This window comes from Chrysochloris asiatica, unplaced genomic scaffold, assembly GCF_000296735.1.
Source record: "Chrysochloris asiatica unplaced genomic scaffold, ChrAsi1.0 scaffold00100, whole genome shotgun sequence".
In the NCBI taxonomy this organism is placed as follows: Eukaryota; Metazoa; Chordata; class Mammalia; order Afrosoricida; family Chrysochloridae; genus Chrysochloris; species Chrysochloris asiatica.
The window spans coordinates 10,811,605-10,825,086 of record NW_006408618.1 but is presented as its reverse complement, the minus strand read 5'-3'; positions in this window follow the sequence as shown (position 1 = coordinate 10,825,086).

Genomic DNA, 13,482 nt, shown 5'->3' with positions numbered 1-13,482 from the left:
GGTGGCTGGTGTGTTTCTGTGATCCTGGGAGCTATGCCATCAGTACTTTAAATACCAACAGGGTCAACCATGGTGGCAGGTTTCAGCAGAGCTTCCAGACTAAGACAGACTAGGAAGAAGGGGAGGTTGACTACTCCTGAAAGGGTGGCCACTGAAAATCTTACGAAAAGCAGCAGAACATTGTCTGATACAGTATCAAAAGATGAGCCCCTCAGGTTTGAAGGCACTCAAAATATGAATTAGAAAGAGCTGTCTCCTCAAAGTAGAGTTGACCTTAATGATGTGGGTGAAACAAAGCTTTCAGTACCTTCATTTGCTGATGGGGCATGACTCAAAATGAGAAGAAACAGCTGTAGTCACCATTAACAGTCAGGAAAATTGAAAGTCATCATAAATGAAATAGCATACCTAAAGATCAATATTCTAGGTATTAGTGAGCTGAAAGGGATTCATGTTGGCCATTTTGAATAGGACAATTATATGTTTTACTATGCTGGAAACAGCAAATTGAAGAGGAATGGCCCCATATTCATTGTCTAAAGTACATTTTGAAATCTCTCTTGAAGTACACCGCTCACTGTGATAGATTAATATCCATAAGCCTACAAGGAAACCAAGTTAATACAATTATTCAAATTTACACACCAACCACTAAAACCAATGATGATAAAACTGAAGTATGCTATCAACTTCTTCAGTCTAAAATTGATCAAACATGCAATTCAGATACATTGATTATTGTTGGTGATTGGAATGCAAAAGTTGGATTCCAACTTAGGAAGGATCAGTAGTTAGTAAATATGGCCATAGTAACAGAAATGACACCAGAGTATGCATGAGAGAGTTGTGTAAGACCACAAACTTATTGATTTTAAATACTTTTTTCCAGCAATATAATTTATGGTTATACATAATCATAAATTCAACCTTGCCAGATTGAATACACAGTCTTCAAACTTATTACATTTGTGGGAAGAGACCATGGAAAAATCCAATATCATGAGCCAAAACAAGGCTGACAGTGGAACAGACCATCAATTGCTCATATACAAGTTCAGGCTGAAGGTAAAGAAAATTAAAATAAGTCCATGTGAGCCAAACTATGACCTTGAGTATATCCCACCTAAATTTAGCGACCATCTCAAGAACATAGTTGTTACGTTGATCATCAATGATTAAAAGTAGAGAGGATGCGTGATGACATCAAGAACATCATACAAGAAGAAAGAAAGAGGTCACTAAAAGAAGAAAGAAAGAGGTCACTAAAAGACAGGAAAGCAATGAAAGACCAAAGTGGGTGTCAGAAGAGACTCTTAAATTTGCTCTTGAAAAAAGAATAGCTAAGGTGAAAGGAAGAAATCATGATGTATAAAAGTTGAACAGAAAATTTCAAAGGGCAGTTTGAGAAAACAGTCAAATGCTGAAATGTGCAAAAATCTGTAGCTAGAAAACGAAAAGGGAAGAACACACTCTGCATTTCTCAAACTGAAAAAATGGAAGAAAAAAAATTCAAGCCTCAACTTGAAACATTGAAAAATTCTATGGGCAAATGCTAGAACTATCAAAAGAAGATGGAAGGAATATGTTGAGTCACTGTACCAAACAGAACTGGTCAATGCTCAAACATTTTAAGTAATACCATATGATTATGCACTGATGGCACTGAAGGAAGAAGTCCAAGTTGTACTGGAGGCACTGGCAAAAAATAAGGTCCCAAGATCTCATGGCACACCAAGTAAAAATTTCCACAAGCTGATGCAGCTCTGGAGGCACTTTTTCCTCTATGCCAAGAAATTTGGAAGCCAATACCTGGCCAATCAATTGGAAGAGGTGCATATTTGTGCCCATTCCAAAGAAAGGTGATACAACAGAATGCAGAGTTCATCAAGTATCATTAATATCACATGCAAGTAAAATTTTGCTGAAGATAATTCAAAATTGGTATAACAGTACATCAGTAGGGAGCTGCCAGAAATTCAAGCCAGATTCAGAAGGGGATGTGGAACTAGGGTGGTGGTGGTGGTTATGTGCCGTGGAGTTGGTTCTGACTCATAGCAACCCTCTACAGGGTTTCTGAGGTTGTAAATCTTTATGGGAGCAGAAAGCATCATCTTTCTCTCACAGAACAGCTGGTAGTTTAAAACTGCTGACCTTGTGGTTCGCAATCCAATTCGTAACCACTACACTAGCAGAGGATATCATTTCTGCTATCAGATGGCTCTTGGCTAAAAATAGAGAATACCAGAAAAATACTTGTTTGTATTTTATTTACTATGCAAAGGCATTTGACTATGCAGATCATAACAAACTATGGACAACATTGCAAAGAATGGGAATTCCAGAATATTCAATTATCCTCATGAGGAACCTGTACATAAAACAACAGAATAAGGAATACTGAGTAGTTTAAAACCAGGAAAGGTGTGTGCTAGGGTTGTATCTTTTTACCAGACATATTCAATCTGTATGTTGAACAAGTAATCCAAGAAGCTGGATTATATGAAGACTAACATGGCATCTGGATTGGAAGAAGACTCATTAATAACCTCAGATATGCAGATGGTACAACCTTGCTTGCTGGAAGTGAAAAGGACTTGAAATACTTATTTATAAAGATCAAAGACTGTAGCCTTCAGTATGGATTGCATCTCAATCTAAGGAAAACAAAAATCATAACAACTGGGCCAATAAATAACATCATGATAAATAGAGAAAAAATTTAAAATTGTCAAAGATTTCATTTTACTTGGATCCACAATCAACACACATGGAAGCAGCAGTCAAGAAATCAAAGGATGTACTGTATTGAACAAGATCTGCTACAAAAGACCTCTTAATAGTGTAAAGAGCAAAAAGGTCACTTTGAAGACTAATGTGTGTGCCTGACTTAGCCATGATATTTTCTATTGCCTCATATGTATGTGAACATTGGACAATGAATAAGTAAGACTGTAGAAGAATCAATGCATTTGAATTATGGTTTTGGCGAAAAATACTGAAAGTACCATGAACTGCCAGGAGAACAAACAAGTCTGTCTTCGAAGTATAGCCAGAGTGTTCCTTAGAAGCTAGAATGGTAAGACTTAGTCTCTTGTACTATGGACATGTTGTCAGGAAGGACCAGTCCCTGGAGAAGGATATCATGCTTGGTAAAGCGGCAGGTCAGCGAAAAAGAGAAAGACCCTCAATACGATGAAGTGACACAGTGACAAGAATAATGGGCTCAGACATAATGATAATTGTGAGGGTGATGCTGGACTGGGCAGTGTTTCATTCTGTTGCTAATAATCAGAACTGACTATGAGTCACAACCAACTGGAGGCATCTACCTCCAACAATGAGAACACCAACAACCCATGAAACTATCTCCTGTTTTGAGTTAAAATGATAGAAACAAGGGATTTTATAGCTAGAGGGGAATCTTATCCAACCTTTCACTTTATAAATGAGGAAACTGAAGCCCAAAGAATCCACAAATGTGCCCCAAACCCTTAACAATTTGCTTCACAGGATGCAATCTTGATTCTATCTCTGCGACTGCTAAACTGCTACTGCTCAGTGTCCATCAGTCTCCCCACCTTTTATTTTTTTAATCTTGAGTTTCCTAAGAACCTATCTTCTCTTATTTATATGGCCTCACTGCTTCAATAAGAGGCGGTGTCATAGCTAAAGTTCTTGACTGCTAATCAAAAGATCATCAGTTTGAACCCACCAGCCAATCTATGGGAGAAAGATGAGGCAGTTGGCTTCCTAAAGATTTACTGCTTCCTATGAAGCAGTTCTACTCTGTCCTGTAGTGTCCTATGACTTGGAATCAATTTGATAGCAATGTATATACAGTTAAGTCAATTAACTGTACACTGTCATGTACATGGAGCCTTGGTACATAGCTCTTGGCTGCTAACACAAAGGTGGTTCTGTGGGAGGTAGATGTAGCAGTCTGATTCCTTAAAGATTTGCATCCTTGGAAGCCCTATGAGGCATCTCTCCTCTGTCCTCTAGAGTCACTGTGAGTTGGAATTTGACTCAGTGGCAGTGGGATTGGTTTTGTGTTTGGGTCATGCACATTACTCAGAAAACACTTATTGAAACAACTATCTTATGCTAAAAATGAACAACCTGATTCATGTTTAATTTGAAAATTGCATTCTTTTTAAAATTTAGTATTGTTATAGAAGTTGATTCAAGAGTTCCTAAGAGTCAAGTTGCTGTCAAAGTTTAGAAACATGTTAGGATAATGGGAACAGTGGGAGGGAAAAATGACATCAAGTTCAATTTTTCATCTTGTCCACCCAGTACATTAAAAATATATTTTGCAGGAGATAATTTTCCACCACAGTAGTACAGTAATAAAGTTGGTTATCACATTACAGACGGGAAGGGCTTATTGAATAACCACTGAATCCATTTCCCTGGAGAGATGCAACTCTATCTGTGGTTTCACATTCCAAAAAGAAATATTCTTGCTCCTGCTAGAAATCCGTAACATAAGCATCCTAAAAGTACTCTGTTGAAACAACCTAGAAATTGTACGTCACTTTTATAATGTTCGAGACTTCACTTTTCAAGAGAGACTTTCTATATTTATGACCTAATCCTGCAAATACAGACTTGGTATTCATTGTTGACTGGCAGCTATATTTGGTATTAGAAGCCACTCGAACCACAAGGTCAGCAGTTCAAACCCACCAGCTGCTTCTTGGAAACCCTATACAAGGTTGCTATGAATTGGAACAGACTCGGTGACACTTAACAACAACAACATATATAACATAGCAGTTATTATTTTAAGAACATTCAACTTGAGAAAATTCACATGTGGTAAAATAAGTTACAAAATGGCATTCAAATTGAGATTCCAGTTAGAAAACGTAACCTCCAAAATGAAAACAGCTTGATACGTTGGTAACTTTTCAAAATATTGTTATCAGTTTATCATTATCAGCATGCACACCAAACCCAAAATAAAATCACCTTAACACTAGTGGGTTTTGGAACTGAGCTACACCTAAGCATAAATGCTAATATTTGCAAGGTCTTGCTTACATTTTAGTACTTTTCTTTCCTATTAACATTATTAATTTTGAAATATACCCATAAGACAAGGAGGGCTTCTAATAGATTAAAAACACATTTATTGATCAGATACTTTATAGTGTGTTTTGTGGGTGTACCTCTTTACCAGCCACCCATACCAATTGGTGTCAATTTAGACTCTGGTGACAGCATGTGCTTCAGAATAGAACTGTGCTCTATAAAGTTTTCATGACTGTGACCTTTCTGAAGCAGATTACCACAACTTTCACCCAAGGCACTGCTTGGTGTGTTGAAACCACTAACCTTTTCATTAGTAGCTTAGTGCTTAACCATATGTACTACCCAGGGACTACCCAGCCACTCATAACCAATGCTAAATTAGAGGTCCTTAAGTGGCTATGTTTGAGCAGGTAAAGGTTTCTCCCCTGATCACCAGGGGTGAGCACATTAAGTCAAATTAAACCATTCTGCTTCTTTCTCCCAGGAATTTGAAGAAACAGGGTTGATTAGCCTTAGGGACAAAACCACAGGGTTATGTGGCACGCGATGTATGTCAGAAACGCTATGGGTAAGTCAGAAAAGTAGGTCCCCAGAGAGGAGTACTGGAGAACGGTCAGAACATGGACAGACGCACATGAGAGATAATTCCAAACTCTCGTTTCAGGCCCACTGGTTAGCTTCCCTTTGTCTTGTTCATGAAGTTGTCTACCATGTCTGTTTCTTAATCTAGTAGGAGTAGCTTTCTATTCCTGGCACCCAACCATTTCCTAGCTAGAATATCAACTAGGGTGCACAGACTAATTTCAAGTCTCCTCATTAACAGCAGATCCTTTATTTATTTAAAATTTTAAAATTGTGTTAAGGTGAAAGTTTAAAGAGCAAATCAGTTTCCCATTCTTTACTTTGGACATAAAGTTCCACTGGGTGTATTCTCCACAATGTGTCGGCATTCTCCCCATTACTGCCTTGGGTTTCTCATTTCCTTTCATCCAAATTTTCTACCCCTTCTTTGCTTTTGTGTAAATATTGTCCTTTTGATCTCTTATCATGGGTTGTTCTAAAGAATAAGCTCTTCTTGGGTGTTTTGTTTATTTTATGGGCCTGTCTATTGTCTGACTGAAAGGCTTTAGTTCCAGGTCAGGAGGGTATCTTAGGGTCATAGACTTGGGAGTTTCTCCAGTCTCTGTTAGATCAACGAATTTGTCCTTTTTGTGAATTTGATTTTTCCATTCCCTATTTTTCTCCAACTCTGTCCAAGACTCTGTTGTGATCAGTCAGAGCAGTTGATAATAGTTTCAGGGCACCATCTAGTTCTTCTGGCCTTAAGGTTGTTGAGGCTGTGGTTTATGGGTTCCATGAGTCCTTTAGACTACTTACTCCCTTGAGTTTTTTATTTTCTTAAACCTCCTTTGCTCTGGATAGCAAGAGACTGATAGTTTTACTTTAGATGACTGCTTGCAAACTTTTGAGATCCTAGATGTTACTCAACAAAAATGCAGAACATGGTCTTCTACGAACTCAGCTGTGCCAATTGACATAAATGTTCCCAAGGAGTCTATGGCCCTTTGTCTTCAAGTCTAGGAACTTCATCCTACAATGTGTTTGCTTATGTCTGAGAAGCTTCCATGACTGTGCCTCTTATGTGCTCTATTGTCTGTATTATTATGTGAGGGTAAGGCAGAAGGTATTGCTATAAAATCATAAAAACCTTTATTAAACAAAAATACCTAAATGTGAAGTTAGTGTTTCTCAGCATATTCTCCATTTAAGTCAAATTTTTAGAGGCATGTTTTCATCTCTTTAACCCTTCCTAAATAATTTTGGGCTCTTTGATTCTCACCACGTCAAAACAGCAGTTTTGGCATCCTCAAGGAACTCAAATTATGTTCATTTTAAATGTCTTTGACATTTAAAAATGTCTATGTGTTTGGGGAACACAAAGAAGTCTGAAGCTGCAAGATGAGGGCTGTAGTGTGGCTGGATTAAGGTTTCTCAACAAAATTCTCATAGGAGAGTCCTTGCTACCCTCAAAGAATGACCAGGTACATAGTTATGATGGAAAAAAACTTCTTGGTATAATTTTCCTGACTTTTCTCACCAATGTCATTTTCAATTTTCTTGAAACTTCTTCAAGCAAAGCTTTTGTGATGGCCCTGTGTCCTTTGAGAAAATCTATCAAGAGTACCACTTTGGAATCTCATAAAACAACTGTCATAAGCTTCAGAGTTGACCTCTCTGCCTTGAATTTAACTGGCCCAAAGGTCCTCTTGGAAGTCACTGTTTGGATTGGATAATTTTTTTGAAGGCACCTCAATGAGACTAAGACAAGTGTATTACTGAGAGTACTTGTCTGTGGCCATCTACTGATTGTAGAGACATGTTTAAACACATTTTGTTTGGAATAAACTCTGCATGTATGAACTGGAACCGTAGTTGTTGTTGTTAAGTGCTCTAGTAGCACTATTTTTTAACATACCCTCGTACATGCAGCTCCTACAATTAAGTGGGTCTCCTGGTGTGGGCTATAGGATAAGCACTTGATTGCTTACCACAAGGTTGGCTGTTCAAATCCACCAGCTGCTCCTTGGGAGCCCTATTCAGGGTTGCTATGAGGTAGAACAGACTCAGTATCACTTAACAACAACAACAATAACAAACCTATATCTGCAGGTGAGTGTATTCCTTTATACACCCTCCCACATCTCTTTAGCACACTCAGCCACCTATGTATCTATTAATAAATCTTATTTGTTAATATTGTTGTTGTAGAATTTTCTATGCTATATAATTACCATACTTGCTCTTTGATCTTTTAATTCTCAAAACATCTCAATATTTATCCAAGTATAAATAACACTAGGATGGGTACCTACTGGAAGTCAATCATCATTTCCCCACTAAACTACAATCAACAACTCAACATTTCTTTCGGTATCATTTTTTATAAAAAAGTGTTGGTTTTTTTAAAATTAGGATGATAATAAGATACACCCTATCTTTTCTATAGGAGCTGCCTGAGGATTAACTAATGTTGCATAAGTCATATACACTTTGGGGATCATGATGACTTTGTAGGATAAACACTGGACTGCAGACCACAAGGTTGGTGGTTCACACTCACCTGTCACTCTGAGGAAGAAAGATAAGGCTTTCTGCTCTGGCAAAAATTAACAACCTCAGAAATCCCATAATGGGTGATTATATGTCAGAACTGACTCCATGGCACTTAACAACAACCAGAATATACATTTTATGATGCTTGAGGAAATCACATCAGTGCTTTCGTTAATGGGAAACATAGGTATTCAGATAATATCAAATTGAAATAAATATCAAAGGAAGTCAGGGAAGAGCTTGTGTTACTAAGTAAAAATAAATTTCCAAAGTACAGTCTGTGTCAACATCCATGATATGTTCTATGAAATAGGATGTTATGTGATTTAGACTCTGTGTGAATACCATGTTAGAAGTTTACGGGGGCCCACTCTAATTGTACTCAGTGCTACTCTGACTGCTGCTAGAGGCTAGAGGAATGGGCAGTGGTGTCGAGGGACAGGAAGTAAGCACATCCAGCCGGTTCTACCCGCCTGAGCAGCCAGCAAACCCCACACACAGCCCCTGCCTTTGTCACCACTGCTACCACCTCCCACCAGAAAAGCCCGAGAGCCCATATTCAAGATCATGGCCTCTGCCTCACCTGCCTGTATCCCTCCTACTCATGGTCCAGCGCTGTAAGAATCTGGGTTTGGGGTCTTTAAAACCATTGTTGTTGCTGTTGTTGTTCAGGGTTTCCAAGAAGGGAGCAGCTCGTAGATTCAAATCACCAAACTTGTGGTTAATAGTGCAGTGCTTATCCTACAGAGCCACACATTAGAGGGAAATAAAAAACAAAAGGAGAGTTGCTTTCTTTTAAGCAAAACAAAACAAAAAAACCTATGGGACAAGGATGCAATACTTTCAGATGTCTAAACAGATGCTAACTGAAGTGTAGACTGATAGATTTGAACTACTGACCTGGTGCTTAGCAGCCCAGCTCATAATCCACTAACATACATACATATGCAATCCTGGTGTGGCACTGTGGGTTAATGAACTAGACTGTAAAGTCAGTTTGAACCACAAGGTCGGCGACTCAAGCTCACCAGCTGCTCCTTGGAAACCCTATATAGCATTGCTATGAGTCGTAACCAACTCGATGACCTTTAACAACAACAACAGTTGGCCATTGCTGTAGGGAAATTCAAATTCTATCGCCTTTTGAAAAGTTTAGTGTTTTATTGGTATATTGTGCCATCTGACCCATTGACTGTGTCTCACTATGCTTATTCTCCTGAACAGCACTGACTATGAAGGTAAGACTAAAATGGAAATGTGGAGACTTGGGCTGTAGGTCTAGTGGTGTTATGACTCCAGACAATTCAGCCACTCCAAGCTCCAGTTTTTACGACCGTGAAACCCTGACTCTGTCTGACCTGCCCAGCTTCAACTCCCTCCCCACCACCAGCAATCAGGCAGGCCCCAACTTACCAACCAATCCAGTTCCAAAAGATCATTGGAAACCTGTTATTTGGAACATAGAAAACATTTCCTGTTGAAACAACATTATAAATGTTGATTGGGATCTCATGTCTGCCCACTCTCTTTCATTCAGACAGCAGTTAAATCATGATTTTAGTCCAAGAGTAAGAGGGAGGAAGAAGAATGTCAACAATAGACAAAGCTTTGAAATATGTGCTATTTACTTTGGCACACTCCACTTCCTTTCCTTTACCTCTTCCATCTTTTCAGGTCCTTTACCCTAGGGTCCCAAACGTTCCAACTGTAGCATCCAATCCAGGCCTGCAAAAGTGCTTTGTTTTCTCCACCCTACTCTTTCCTCATTGCTTTCACACCTCTGTCACCTACCTCCAACCCCACTGCTCCTTACCCCCTACTCAGTTCTCCCATCAAACTTCCACTGCCTTGGTGAATCTGTCCTCAGCTAGATTAGGGAGAAGCCAATCTAAGTTAAATGATCTGTAAACAATTAAACAAGAGCTAACACTTGTTACGTGCTGCCTGTGTGCATGTGAACATCATCTCTCCGTCCTTAATGATCCTCATGAGGAAATGAAGCACAGAGAGGTTAAGTAACTTCTCCAAGATCATTTTGCTATAGTCAGTGATGAGCTTTCCCAGAGGATTTTATATATTTTTAAATGAAATGTCTCGTAACCTAAATAAACCTCTACCTTTCAGGCAATGTAACAAAGAAGGGAGAGTTCCTGGGTGATAGTAACAAAAGGTGGGAGGTTGGAATCTACCTAGAGGTGCCTAGAAGAAACGTCTGGTGATCAACATCTTATAAAACCAGCCATTGAAAATTCTTTGGGGCACAGTTCTACCATAACACACATGGGGTCTTTATGAGTTAGAATCAACTTGAGGACAACTGATAATGGTAACAGAAAATTAAAAATGTTCAAGTAGTGTTGGGAAAGATACTGTGGGGTGGAGAGTCACCATATGGATCGGCTTTTCGGGGTCCAGAAAGGTAATGAAAATTAATGAGGTGACAACTTCACAATCACAGTTTAGAAATTGTATTCTTTCCTCACAGGTATAACCTACAGGAATGTTCTTTCCATCCACAAAGACAAGGGCTCATTCCCATTTTTCTTGGTTCTCTCATTCTATCTTCTTCTTCCCACTTTTGATAGAATTATAGATACGGGAAATGACTTAGATTTTTCATAACACACCTATAAGAAAAACAAGTGTTGGCGCTATGATAAATGTCAGTAATCACCTGGCCCACTACACATGCTAAGGCTTTCTCTGAAGAAACAGGATACCATGTGTTCACTCTGAGGAGTGGGTTAAGAGAGAGAAGGGGAAAGAGAGACAGGCACTTTTAGCCCCAGGGAGTTTTAGTATGCGAGCAAACAGTTTGACTCTAGAATACAAGTTCTTACTGCTATACTATACTGCCTGGGTTCAAGAGATACCTTGGCTACATTTTTAATGCACTTCATTGTAATGTATTTACTTTCAAGGTTAATGATTGTATCTATGAATAAATTAGACATCTGCATTTATCAGAACTCCTTTAATTGCAAGTGCCAAAAGCCCAATTCAAATTACTTTTAAATCATGTGGACATGTGAGGACACAATGTCAGACATGAATTGAATCTAGGGGCCCAGGCAATACAGTCAGACCCTTTCTTTCCACCCCCCAGAACTACTTTTATTAGTGTGTAATCTAATTTTGCTGATGAGAAAATAGTACCCCAAATCCACATTGTTCCAACCTTATAAGTCTAGAGTTAATACCAAACTAAACAGGCTGTTTAGTTCTAGCTACAAAGTCCCAGGGAAGGATTTTGATTGTGCGTCCATACCCGAACCAACTACTTTAGCTGCTGTGTTGGATTGCTTCGATTAGACAGGCCTGGTTTTTATACCCATTCTTGTCACTGAGACAGGGGGAGAGTGGATAGCAAAATACTATGATTGACAACTTTGTTAGTGCTAATAAAGTTCTCCAAATAAAGAGACACTCTGAACAATCAGAAACTACAACTCTCCACTATAAAGTTCAATGTTATTATTAACTGGAAAATAAGGAAAATTAAAGAGATAAAAATTAGGTTATATTTGATTACTCAAAAACTCAGCACTAGCTTGTGAGAGTTAAGGTTTTATGTCAACTTGACTGGACCAGGATTCTCCATTGTTTGGCTGTTGAGACATAGCTGTTCCCATAATGAGATCTAATATGGTGTAATCAACTCTATGATGAGGTCAGCTATGAGCAGCCAACCATCTGAAAGGAAGTTTTCTTGGGGGTACGGCCTGCTTCCAAGATATTAGACACTCAGGCAAAGCTTGCTTGTTCTCTGCTGAGTCCGGATCTTGCATTTGACTCATCCTCCAATTTTTAGTTCTTTGGACATGTGAGTCAGTGACCTGCTCTATTACCTGCCAACCCGGGAAGTCCTCGGCAACCTGCCTGCTTACCTGCTGGACTTGTCTGCTGGTCTGCCTGCCATCTTACCTACCAATTTACGTTCATCTGATTCAGACTTGGGACTCTTCCATCTCTACAACTGTGTGAGCCAGCTCCTTAATATAAACTTCTCTTTATATATATACATATATGTTTCACTGATTTTGCTTACCTTGAGAACCCAGACTAAGACATAGTTCTAGGATACTTGGTCTACTTAGGGAATGTTTTTATCAGAATATTTCCCCAAATATTTAATTATCTTAGTTTCTGGTGAAAAATACAGATAATTGATTGACTTCCTTTATCTCTTATCTGGGTATTTTAATGCTGTGTAACCCAGTTTAAAGTCAATTAGAATCTAGAACATGTAGCCCTGAACCACTGTTATATGATTCTAAACAAAACAGATTTTAATGCATGATTTAGTGTCTTTCCATATCATGTTACTCTCAACAAGCCAGAGCTAAACCAGAGAACTAACAAAACTAATCTAAAAAATGGAGAAACAGTACTGCCATTATATTTCCATAATTGAGTTCTACAAAGGACAAAAATCAAAATATGCTTTATTTAAAATTTTGAAAAGCCTTTACATCTAAGCATATCTTTGCTATCAGTCCCTATTCTATTCCATTGCTAAGTCATGCAATGGAGTACAAAAATATCAAGTGCTTGCTCTCCTTAAAGTTAGTACCTTGCTGGTTTCTATTTCAAAATATTTACTGATATATGAGAAGGCTTCAAAAATTTAGTGGAAAAATTCTATTATCTTTTTTTTTTTTTAATTGTAAAACATATATTTAGAATTAGCCAGGTGGATTCAGTTTGATGATTCCAATTTTGTTGGAAACATCCAAAGCATCAGAGTCAGGAGCCAGTCAAACATTGCCTGGCTTTTCTCCATCAGACCTGGTCAAGGAGTTGACCTTGGCTACCTGCGCTGTGGGTTAATGCGCCAGACTGCAAAGCCGTTTGAATTGTAAGGTCGGCGGTTCAAGCTCACCAGCTGCTCCTTGGAAACCCTATACAGGTCGCTATGGGTCGGAATCGACTTGACGGCACTTACTAACAACAACAACCTCAACGTCATAGAACTTCTTCACAGACTGTTTGATCTGGGACTTATTGGCCTTGACATCCACAATGTACACATGTGTTGTTATCGTAAATCTTCTTCATGGCTGACCCAGTAGTCAAACGGAACTTGATGGCGTAGTGGTGAAGCTCGTCTCTCCTGGTGGTGCTCTTCCGAGGATATTTGGACTGCCTTCGGAACTCTCAGTGTCTTGGGCTGCCAGAAAGTGGATGACATACGGCTCTTCTTTTTTTGTAGCCTGAACTCCTTTCAACAGAGACTGCTTGGCCTTCAACACCTTTGCTTTGGCTTCAGTTTTGGGAGGCGAGGGGCTTCCTTCTTGGCTTTAGGCACCATCTTTGTAAAAAGGATTCCGT